Here is a 12,508-nt window from a genome sequence, read left to right as displayed (position 1 = left end):
CAAGAAAATAAATCTCGTCTAAACATCAGATTACGCTTTGGAACATGCAATGTTATTTCCATAATCTGACAAACGGGGAGAATTACATGGGGGTTTTTACCTGACGATAATGCAGGGAACCAAGACTTTTTGCCTTCATCCTCTATGTTATGGGGGGGGGGTTTCCCCCCTCCTGGCCGTGTTCCCTAGAGAGATTGTAGGAAAAGAGCTCACCAAATCCTCAGAAGGACTGCATCTCAAGCAATTGATTTATGACTATCGGTTATTAGTCTGTGCTTTTGTTACTCTCAGGTCCTGGCCAAATGTCTTGGCCTTGCTGTTTTGATTTGAAAACTGCAGTTTCTGACATGAGTTTTCCCATTTGGGGAAAAAGCTGCAATCGCCTTTTCTTTACCTCGACAGTAGTAAAGAAATTCAGTGGAAAGAGCATCACAAGAAAAGTTGACAGCTTTTTGTGCTGATTGTGTAGAAATGCAGACATGTTACGGTTTGTAAAAAGAGCAAACAAAACAGGAATGTCCACAAAATGAGAGAAACAAAAAACACATCATGCTAACTAACGCATGGAAACAAAAAAGGATCTCAAGGTCTTAGTCCTGCATCTGGACTTTACATAGGGTTGCCAACCTCCAGGCACTAGCTAATGACTATACATAGTAACAATGATGTATTGAATGTAACAAGGTGCTACACAGCCAAACAATTGTACATAAAGAATTATATAGTCCTGGTACAGTAGCAATCAATCCAAGGTCGATGACTTCAGTTGAAGAAAGATAAAAAGGGATACGATCGTTTCTAATTCTTCCTCAGTCCCGTTTCTGTACAAATATGTGAATAATTTTTAACAATGTATCATAAACAATCTATCCAATCTATCCAATCTATCCAAAATATGTTGTCAAACCTATTAATAAGTGTATATTTCCTTACAATTATTGGTGTCAAAATAAGTACTTTTTCAGCATAAGCTTCTGTAGCTTCAATAATCTTTCATAGAATTCTTAATCACTCCCCTTAAGGGATCAAAGTAGCAACCATGTATCTCTTTAAATTAATAATTCCAACAATAGGATATCCATTTATCACGGTTGCACAGACAGGTTCACAGTTACCACGTTCCCAAACGGGATACAAGCTGTAGTGATTCTACTCCACAACGGAGCAGCCGGTGTGACGTGGCAGCCTAGGTAATGGTACAGAGGTGTTAATTTGGATTGCTAACCTCCAGGCACTAGCTGGAGATCTCCTGCTATTACAACTAAGCTCCAGCCGATAGAGATCAGTTCACCTGGAGAAAATGGCCACCTTGGCCATTGGACTCTATGGCATTGAAGTCCCTCCCCTCCCCAAACCCTGCCCTCCTCAGGCTTCGCCCCCAAAACCTCCCGCTGATGGTGAAGAGGGACCTGGCAACACTACTTGAAGAAGATGGGAGAGGGCAGCTTGTCTAAAGCCATCTAGCAACGCTAACTTTATAGGTAGGGCTGGGATTGTGTCCACTGTTCTGACATTCTGTCCTACTTTATTGTGACCAAGAAACAGAACTCTGGATGGGAATACACACTTGACAGAGACCTGGATTCCTAGATCTGGACCCACCTCTGATAGGGTTGCCAGCTCTGGGTTGGGAAATACCTGGACATTTTGGAAGGGGAGCCTGAGGAGGGCAGGGTTTGGAGAAGGGAGGGACTTCAATGCCATAGAGTCCAATCACCAAAGCGGCCATTTTCTCCAGGGGAACTGATCTCTATCAGCTGGAGATCAGCTGTAATAGCAGGAGATCTCCAGCTAGTACCTGGAGGTTGGCAACCCTACCGGTTCACCAGATTAGAGTCCACCACTCTGAACCACTACACCACACTGGCTCTCAACCAGGTAAGGTGTGCCTTTCCTGGCCAAATTCTAACCAGCCTGTAGGGATGTTCAAAAAAAAAAAAATTGGTAAATTTCGAGTTCGGGTTTATTGGGCTTGATTTTTTTCAGAAAACCTGAAATATGCCGAATACCCATACTGGTAAATATGGGCATTCGGCTTATTTTCCCATTTCCCAAAATAATTTGGCCCTGGGGGGGGGGCATTTTTCAAGGTAGAGCCCCCAAATTCACAGCGTAGCTTGAAGGGACTCTCCTTGCATGACCCCCAAAGTTTGGTGAAGATTGGGTTAGGGGGTCTGATTTTATGGGGTCCGGAAGGGGCTGCCCCCTCCTCCATAGACAACCATTGCAAACTTTGCAATGCTTGTCTATGGAGGAGGGGGGGCGACCCCTTCTGAACCCCATAAAATCAGACCCCCTGACCTAATTATACGGCTTTTCCCAGAATTGCCTATTTGGCTTCAGATTTCTCCCCAAGGTTTGTGCATTCAGTAAACCTGAACTGGAAATTTACCGAAATGGTTAATTTTGGGTTTATTTTCGGTTCGGGTTTATCAATATGCGCACACCTACCGGCCTGATCTACCATATCAGCAATGTGCACATTTGGCCTCCACCATCTGCTCGGACTTTAACAAGTTAGGAGCATTAAATGCAATCTCTTCCCTGGGAACTGTGAATGTGTCAGCTGGCATCCCAGCCTAGGTTTGTAAAAGGGGAGGGAGGCTTTACTGCCAGTTTCTAGCATGCTTGCCACAATAAACCATACTGTGTCTCGGGCGGCAACATTAAGTCCAGGGCGGACATCTATCACCTTGTTATCGGCACTACAGACCGGTGTTAGATGTTGCCATGTGGGGCAGCAGAGTTGACAAATTGGTCCTGCGGGCTTGTCCTGGGGAGAAGGGACACGTTTATTTAATAGGCGACGATGGGGGTGGGAAATGCAACACTTCAACACAACAGAGGTACCCACGTGGCTCTCCTCCAGGCTGCTTGGAGAGAGGAAGGGTCAAAGCAGGTTTGCTGCCTGCAAGTCAAGAGCGTAATTCAGCAGCCTCACTTTCGAATCTCCTTTGAAATCCCTTTGTAAGAGAACTGCTACTCTTAAATCAGCAACTGAATGTCCTGGAAGGTTAAAATGTTCCCAAGCTGGTTTCTGAATGTTGTGGTTTCCGATGTCAGAGACTGCTGAATTACAACTAATAATGAAGCTCAGGACAGTGCATTCTCCTGGATTGAATAGAGATCTGGGATTCCTGTCTCATTACAAATGCTAATTTCTTCACGCCTTTTACCCTTTTGCATATCACACCTAATCCAATCACATCTGCTAATGTCATTTGCTTGCTTTTGACATTCACATTGCCATTGCCAGGGATTGAACCTGGGACCTTCTTCTTGCCAAGCAGATGCTATACCACGGCCCCTCCCCAATGTTTATTCTATCAATGATTATTCTATAGAATGTTTAGTCTATCCTTCCTCCAGTGAGCTTGGGGCAACATGCATGGTTTATCCCTACTCTGATTTTTTTTTTACAACAATCCAGTGAGGAAGGCTAAGGTTAGAGAGAGGAACTTGTCCCATCTTTAGGGTTGCCAACATCCAGGTACTAGCTGGAGATCTGCTATTATAGCTGATCTCCAGTTGATAGAGATCAGTTCCCATCGAGAAAATGGCCACTTTGGCCATTGGACTCTATGGCATTGAAGTCCCTCCCCTCCCCAAACCCCGCCCTCCTCAGGCTCCGCCCCAAAAACCTCCCGCTGGTGGCAAAGAGGAACCTGGCAACCCTACTTGAAGAAGATGGGAGAGGGCAGCTTGTCTAAAGCCACCTAGCGAGGGATTGTGGATTTGAACTGGCAAGCCTTTTGTCTCACAGCTCATCCTGGTAGCTCTGCTACACGAGTTCCTCTCAGAGCGGACCTGAAAAGCTGTTCAGGCTGAAGTCCCCCCACCCAATATTCAAAATGGAAACTAGGGCTGGCAAACCGCTGCTGGGGGAAGGAGACAGCCCATTCCCCACCACGTCTTTGTATGGTAGCAGGAGAAAAAAAATGCAAAAAACGGCCATTGGCATGATGTCACTTCTGGGGGAAACTATGTCAGTTCTCTCTAGGAACCACTGGACACTTTAACCATAGAATTTCCAGTGATTCCTAGAGAGGAGTGATGTCACTTCCAGATTATTCCCAGAAGTGACATCACGCTGTCGCCAACAGTGCCCCCATGTTCCTGCCCAACTGTTCTCCTGCTGGCAACCCTAATGGTTACAATAGCAGGCATACACCATAATTAGCTTGAGTTACGATAATGGTAATGTGATTTTTATGGCTCCCCTGATAGCAGGCTTACCGTACCTTTCCCCATCTAATCGTTCATGTCTTAAAATTCCCTGTCTCCATCAACACTCCTGCCCACAAATTCCAACACATTCTTTCTGGTTTTTCTGGGAAATCCTTTTTTATAGGCCGCTTTAAGTCAAACAATTAAACTGGTTAATAGAATGGATTTTGGCATTAGAGAAAGGGGGGGAGACCTCGGTTTCAAATATTAAATCATTCTTTATTAATTCTTTTATGGGCTCGGGCTTACAACTGATTTAATGCCTCCTGGATAATTACTTCTATTATCACTCTTCTTTTGAGTTTTAATTAACTGTTCGGAATTTCCTCGTTCTGATTTCCTTTCACCTTTCTGCAAAACAGCCGACTCCCTGTTTAGACATTCCATTAACGTGGCGGCAACATGATGAGATTGGGATGCCTGGCTTGTATTCTATCGTGAAAACGTACGATCTGAGATAACAAGTCTTGCTTCCCCCATTTCTTTTCAACTCTCCCCCCTCCTCCTTCTTCTCCGTTAGTTCCAAATATTTTGATTCCCTGTTCAGTTCACTGGCATCTCACAGCCTTGCGCTGGAGGCAGAAGCCCTTTCAAAGAAAGCTGACAGTGATCTGATAGAGTGATGGGTATCTGTGATGTACACCCTCGCTTCTTTTCTCCCAAGTCCTATCAGGTCAATGCGGTTCCGAAGCACTAGACAACTTCAGCGAACAGTACATCAGAGAGACAGCGTGATGTTGCGGTTTGGGTGTCGGATTAAGACCCTAGAGAAAAAGTGCCATCAAGTCACTTCTGACTGATGGCAACCCTATGAATTAATGACCTCCAAAACCTCCTATCGTTAACTGCCTTGCTCAGGTCTTGCAAACTGAGGTCTGTGGCTTCCTTGATAGAATCAGTCCATCTCAAGTTGGGTCTTCCTCTTTTCCTGCTGCCTTCCTCTTTTCCTAGCATCATTGTCTTTTCCAGTGACTTCTTATAATACCTGTGCTCCAAAGCACATGCCTATTATATTAGGTGCTTTGGAAAACGGGCAGGATAATGCTGCTGCAGTCGTCTTGTTTGTGGGCTTCCTAGAGGCACCTGTTTGGCCACTATGTGAACAGACTGGTGGACTTGATGGGCTTTGGTCTGATCCAGCATGGCCTTTCTTATGTTCTTATGTGGTGATGGCTGCCAACTTGGAAGGCTTTAAGAGGGGAGTGGATATGTTCATGGAGGAGAGGGGTGTTCATGGATACTAGTTATGATGCACACCTATTCTCTCCAGGAACAGAGGAGCATGCCTATTATATCAGGTGTTGTGGAATACAAGCAGGGCAATGCTGCTGCAGTGGTCTTGTTTGTGGGCTTCCTACAGGCACCTGGTTGGCCACTGTGTGAACAGACTGCTGGACTTGATGGGCCTTGGTCTGATCCAGCAAGGCTTTCCTTATCATGTTCTTATCAGAGTTAGAGCAGACAACATTGCTTATTGGCTTAGAGGATCCAAGGACCAGTTGCCTGGCAGCCAGTAAGTTAACTGGTTAAAACACCTTCCTTACTAGGCTGGCGGCAAGCCAGTAAGTTAACTGGTTAAAACACCTTCCTTACTAGTGCTGACTTGCAAGCTGAGGTGGGTTTGGACTACAGTCCTATGATTGCCAAGACTCGCCCAGGTTTGCTGGAAAACATTATCACAATAATACATTACACATTTCCATAAAATGCAGTGTGCATATTAGGTACTCTTGGAATCAAATTTATTGGCTCATAAATCCTGCCAAGAGCAGAACCACCCAGCTAGTCTCTGACCCTGCTCCATTCAGAATATGTTATTTCCAAACGCATGTTTTATTGTCCATAAAGGGTAGCTGCTAATGGGTAGGTAGAAGGACCTGGGATTTATGCTGATGGAAACTCCCCCCCCCAAAAAAAAACAACTTATGTACATTGCTACATAATGCGTAGAGCAGCTTTGCACAAGACAATCCTCCACTTCTTTTAATAGAATGCTTCAAATAGGAAAATCTCAAGCGAAGGTCCTTTGGGGGACTCCCTTATTAGGCAGAGATGAAAACACAGAATCTTGTACATTTTTGACCCTGCAGTCACCTTTCCACTGGTTCTAGCTTCTGTTCACCTCTGGTTGTATGCCAAACATCTTTTCCAGCATGGTATAGTGGTTAAGAGCGGCAGACTCTCATCTGGAGAACTGGGGTTGATTCCTCACTCCTTCACATGAGTGGTGGATTCTAATCTGGTGAACTCAGTTGGTTTCCCCATTCCTACACATGAAGCCTGCTGGGTTACCTTGGGCCAGTCACAGTTCATTCCAAACTCTCTCAGCCCCACCTACCTCACAAGGTGTCTGTTGTGGGGAGAGAATGGGAAAGAGATTGTAAGCCGGTTTGACTCTCCTTTAAAAGGTAGATAAAGTCGGCATATAAAAACCCACTTTTCTTCTTCTTCCAGAGGTAGACATGGAGTGGCATGTGGTCGACAGCTGCGTGCAATGATTTGGGGACATGGGATTTAATCCAAAATTGGCTTCACAAAAGGTGTGTCATAAAATGGGAACCCATGCTAACTTCCTGCTATCCTAATCCCTACCTACATATCCCAGTTTATCTCAGTGATCCAATCAACCCGCCACAAAATCTCTATAGGACTTCCTGAACTAAGCTTGTGCATATTGATATACCTGAACCCTAATTAAACCCGAGATTAGCTGTTTCGGCAATATTCAGGTTTTGGGTTTACCGAACACTGAAACCTGGGGATCTTCCCAAAACCGAATACATGAGTCCCTAAAAAGCTGAATAAATATTAGGCTTTTTCGGGTTTGGCTATTCGCCTTTGTTCAGATGCATGGCTCTGTCCTTTCTCCCATTTTTCTATCTTTTTTTGACTGGTTTTGTTAGGGTCCCACAGGACAACTGCAGCAGCATTATCCTGCCTGTGTTTCACAGCATCTAATATAATAGGCATGCTCCTCTGATCCTGGAGAAAATAGGTATGCATCATGACTAGTATCCATTTTTGCTAGTAGCCATGAATATCCCTCTCCTCCATGAACGTGTCCATTCCCCTCTTAAAGCCTTCCAAGTTGGCAGACATCACCACACCCTGGGACAGGGAGTTCCACAATTTCACTGTGCAATTAACCTTCTTCATTTCTTAAACTGCACGAGGTGTCCAACATGCCCAAGTGTTGCCAGGCAGTGCCTGACATCTGGCGAGCGGGTCTGGAGGGAGGCACAGTGTCACGGGAGAATTTATTTTTCGTAAATGCATCCTCATGTACTTACAGGAAGTTCTTACTGGAAGTGACAAAGGGTAGCTCTAGGAGTTGTCAGAAACAATATGGTAAAACAACAGAGTTTCTGGTGACCAGGGAATTCAGCAGTCAGCAAGGAAGGTGGCCAAAGTACTCTCTGCCCGGGGCCCCACAAAACCTGGATCCAGCCCGGCCAGCCACTCTCTCTTTCTCATCCCAACCTACCTCTCAGAGTTGTTATCTTGAGGATAAAATGGAGTAGAAGAGAATGATGCTGTAAGTTGTTTTGCGCCCCCCCCCCGAGGGGAGATAAGTAGGATATAAATATCTAAATGCATAAATGTGCTGCTAACTCTCAAAAGCTCCACTTCAATTGTGCCCTTGCTGATGAAAATTGTCCCCCCACCACTTACGCATCGAAGGTTTTAGCTGATTAATCTTCCAGCGGTTCTGATGGGTCTCCGACAAAGACTAACCGCAGTTCGCGGTTCGCCTCTAAAATAAAATTAAAACACAACGCCACCTCAGCTCTGAATTGTGGATAAGCGTGCTCTCAAAAGCGGCTATTTTTTGCCAGCGAGCCTCAAATGCCAAATACTGCAGCAATTTCCAAGCCACTTCCCGGGAAATAAAAAGCAAAACAAACAGACCACTTCATCATGAGCCTCAGAACCCACAATCAACAGGTGTCAGGAGGAACATATTGGAACGAAGAACTTCATCTATTGTGTTCCGTTTGAGAAGAAGGAGAAGAAGAGTCGGTTTTTACAGCCTGCTTTTCTCTACCTTCAAGGAGGCTCAAAGCAGCTTACAATCGCCTTCCCCTCCCCACAACAGACACCTTGTGAGGCAGGTGGGGCTGAGAGAGCTGGAAGAGAACTGTGACTAGCCCAAGGTCACCCAGCAGGCTTCATGTGGAGGAGCAGGGAAACCATACTGATTCACCAGATTGGAGTCGGCCACTAGGGTGGCCAGCCTCCAGGTTCTAGCTGGAGATCTCCTGCTATTACAACTGATCTCCAGTTGATAGAGATCAGTTCACCTGGAGGAAATGGCCGCTTTGGCCATTGGACTGTATGGCATTGAAGTCCCTCCCCTCCCCAAACCCTGCCCTCCTCAGTGTGAGGGTCTCTGTCTTTGTGTCTCTGCTTTCCATCACCTGCGGTGTTATCAGTGAACTCGTAAAAGCAGTTCACACCTTCTGGTCTCAGGCGCCAGGCCTGATGGCCCATGTATCTTCCCCCCCGCTGTTCTTCCTGCCAGTACTCCCTCAGGCCGGTGCGGCCTTGGAAGTGTGATAGCCGCACCAGACTTCCTGGGATCCGTCTGATGTTTTGTATTATGCCAAGCTTGTAACTTCCCATAACAATAAGTGTGAACCCCAGTGCCCCAGTGCCCTGGAGTCAATATATTCTGTAAACCCGTATAGCCCCTCACTTGCAACTTTCTACCTGTGCCTGTCTCATCTCCTGAAGGCTTCAATAAATCTATTGTTTCTGTATCAACGTCTGAGCAACTGATTTGGAGAAGCAAACTCAGAGAGGGGGATCTCTCACATTAAGTTGCAAGTCCTTGCCTCTCGGACTGCAGCTGTACCGCTTTGGACAGAATGTCAGCCGACGAGGACACCACCCCTAACCCCGATGCCCCCAAGGAACCGGACGAGCCGGAGAAGCCGGACCCGAAGGAGGAGGGAGCCAAGCCAAAGAAACCGAAGGATCGCGCCCCCGACCAAGATCGGGACGGACGTCCCCGGGGGCTTACTTATTGGCTGGACTCTCCCAAGGGCTGGTCGCTCTCGCGGACTGCGGCGAAGGATCGCCGGTTGGCCTTCCCCAGCACGGGACTCGAAGGGGATCCGGCCCGCAAAGAGGCCCTCATGGAGGAAGAACGAAAGCAGTGGCAGGAAGACCGCCGGGCTATGCAGGAGCAGATGGAGATCATGCAACGCGTAATGGGTGAGATGGCCACGACCCTAGATGCGCTGAAGTTGCAACCTCCAGCCGGTGCTCCCCCAGACGGGGCGCCGGTAGTTCCGCCCGCAACCCCTGCCCCCCCGGCCCGTCGGGACCTGAAAGTCACGTATGACGGGTCGGGAGACCAGTTGACCTTTTTTATGGTCCAAGTAGACATTTTTATGCGGGAACAAGGCCGAACCTTCGTTTCTGAGGAGTCCCGGGTGCAGTACGTGGCTTCCTTACTGCAAGGGGAGGCGGCTGCCTGGATGGTGTTGCAGTATGAACTCCGCTCGCCGGTGCTGCGAACCCTGGACGAGTTCATGGTAGCACTCCGAAACCGTTTTGAGGACCCGACTCTGGGTGAGCGGGCTAAAGCCTCCCTGATGCAACTGCGCCAAGGGACTAAGTCGGTGGCGCAGTATGCAAGTGAGTTCCAGTCACTGGCTAGCCGAATTCTGGACTGGAGTGAAGCTACCTTGGTACAATGTTTCAGGGAGGGTCTCAACCCAGACCTCCAACATTGGGCCTTCATGCAAGGGAACCCCCCGGATGTGGAAGGTTGGGTTCGCCATGCTGCTGACATCGAGAATCGCAAACAACTCCTGAACTTGTCCAAGCAACGGCTTGGGCGAGACCCCAGGCCCCGAGGTGACCGTGGCCGGGAACTCCGGCAAGGGGGTGGCGGGGGTCTCTCGGCCGCGGAACGCCGCAAGCGGTTCGAGGCCGGCGTCTGCCTGATCTGCGGGGGAAAGGGTCACTTTGCATCGCAATGCCCCTCTCGCTCAGGCCGTCCGACCCCTCCCCGCCAAACCCAGGCCGAGCCGACGAAACCGGCCGCCGACAGCCAGCCTCGCCGCAGAAGTGGACCACTGAGCCGGCGCTCCGGCGCACCCTCCGCTCTCCACGCGCGCCCCCAGGATGGGGCATCCGACTCTACGGTCCCATCGGGGTCCCGGATTACAAATACCGTCTTTGATTCGGACGGCTCCCCGGAAGCCACCACCCCGTCCCCCTCTTCCAGCGAGGAGGAAGAGTGGGAACAGCCGGCAAAAAACGCCGTCGGTCTGCTGTAGAGGGGGCTCCGCAGCAGACCGTCCCTATCGTTGTGCAAGGAGCTCCACCGATGGTAAGCGCCCAAGAGGACAATGTATTTGTGCGTGTTCATCTGTCCCTACCCAAAGGGGGTCCCCCGTTAGAGGTCCCCGCGTTGGTCGACTCGGGGTGTGCCCGCACCATGATAAATGAGGAAACTGCCAAGAAGTTGGGTGTCCGGCGCAAGCGGCTTCCGGGACCCCTCCGTTTTTCCCAAATGGACGGGAGTGACTTTAAACGGGGCCCTGTGACCCACAGAACTGCAGCCGTGATTATGTCCGTGGGGGAACATTGGGAACGGTTGTATTTCACCATCGCCCCTATTGTAACCCCTGTGGTGTTAGGGATGAACTGGTTAAGGGGACACAATCCCTCCATTGATTGGGTTAAACGGGTGCTTTCCTTCCCCGAAAACCCCTGTGGGTTGCATGACAAGGAACGGGTACTCAGAACTCCAGCCGCCGCACTGGTAGGGTCCCCCGCCCCAGTCTCTCCTCAATTACCCTCTGAGTACTCGCAGTTTACTGATGTTTTCGATGTTAGAGAGTGCGACGAACTGCCTCCCCACAGAGAAACGGACTGTGCCATCGAGATTGTAGGGGAAGGCAAACTGTCTAAGGGAAAGGTTTACCCCATGAGCCCTAGTGAAAAGACTGTATTGCGAGACTATCTGGATGTCAATCTGGCGAGGGGTTTCATACGCCCCTCCAAGGCTCCTTATTCAGCCCCAGCTTTCTTTGTAAAGAAAAAGACGGGAGATTTAAGACTGTGTATTGACTTTCGCAGACTGAACGCAGTCACCCAGTCTAATGCTTACCCCCTCCCTCTTATTCCTGACCTTCTAGCACAATTAAAGGAGGGCCGAATCTTCACCAAACTGGACTTGGTAGAAGCCTACCACCGCATTCGCATCAAAGAAGGAGACGAACCCAAAACGGCCTTTTCCAGTTGTTTTGGGATGTTTGAGTACCTGGTCATGCCGTTCGGACTTTCGGGGGCTCCGAGTGTCTTTATGCAATTAATTAATGAAGTTTTGCATGATTTACTGTTTCGGGGGGTGGTGGTATTTCTCGATGACATTCTTATTTACTCTGAGACCATGGAAGAACATGTGCGCCTAGTGCGAGAAGTGCTCCAGCGGCTGCGGGAGCACAAACTGTATGCTAAGGTGTCCAAGTGTGAATTCCACCAACCTTCTATTACATTTCTGGGGTATGTGATTTCCCACCAAGGGTTGGAAATGGACCCCGCCAAGGTCCAGGCGGTGCGGGACTGGGAAACCCCCACTACCCGCCGCCAACTTCAACAGTTTTTGGGGTTTGCCAACTTTTACCGGAATTTCATTCCCAACTTTGCCCAAGTTGCGCTTCCCCTCACTGCCCTGTTGCGTACCAAGGACAGGGGGGCTAGCGCCGCACTCCCCTCAGCCCGTCTGCAATGGTCTCCCCAGTGCCAGCAAGCTTTTGAACGTTTAAAGCTACTTTTTTCATCCGAACCCGTTTTGGCTCACCCGGATTGCACCAAGCCCTTCGTGGTGCAGGTGGATGCCTCGGATGTAGCCATGGGCGGGGCCCTCTTGCAGAGGGATGAGGGGGGACGGTTGAGGCCATGCGCCTACTTCTCCAAGAAGTTTTCCCAGTCCGAAATCAACTGGGCCATTTGGGAGAAGGAGGCAGCAGCGGTCAAACATGCCCTTACCATATGGAGACACTTCTTAGAGGGGGCCGAGCTGCCGTTCGAAGTGTGCACAGATCACAAGAATCTTGAGGCTCTCAAGGGAGCTAGAAAACTCAATGCCAAACAAATTCGGTGGGCCCAATTTTTTGCAAAATTCCGGTTCACCCTCAAACATGTCCCTGGCAAAGAAAATGCCCTAGCTGATGCTTTGTCACGACTTCCCCAGTATCGCAACGATTTCGATCGCCCCGTCGACTCCCTGTTCACTCCCGAACAGCGAGGGGAAGTCCCTGGC

The 12,508-nt window shown here is 48.9% G+C and overlaps 1 protein-coding gene across 1 annotated transcript in view; it reads right to left on the bottom strand.

The window, feature by feature from the left end:
* Nucleotides 1-12,508, bottom strand: part of TMEM132D (transmembrane protein 132D) — a 315,677-nt gene that overhangs the window by 73,836 nt on the left and 229,333 nt on the right. The gene's annotated exons all lie outside the window — the stretch shown is intronic.

Source organism: Euleptes europaea, chromosome 13 (genome assembly GCF_029931775.1).
Source record: "Euleptes europaea isolate rEulEur1 chromosome 13, rEulEur1.hap1, whole genome shotgun sequence".
Lineage (NCBI taxonomy): Eukaryota > Metazoa > Chordata > Lepidosauria > Squamata > Sphaerodactylidae > Euleptes > Euleptes europaea.
Note: the sequence above shows the minus strand (reverse complement) of the source record. Positions and strands in the feature narration are given on the sequence as shown.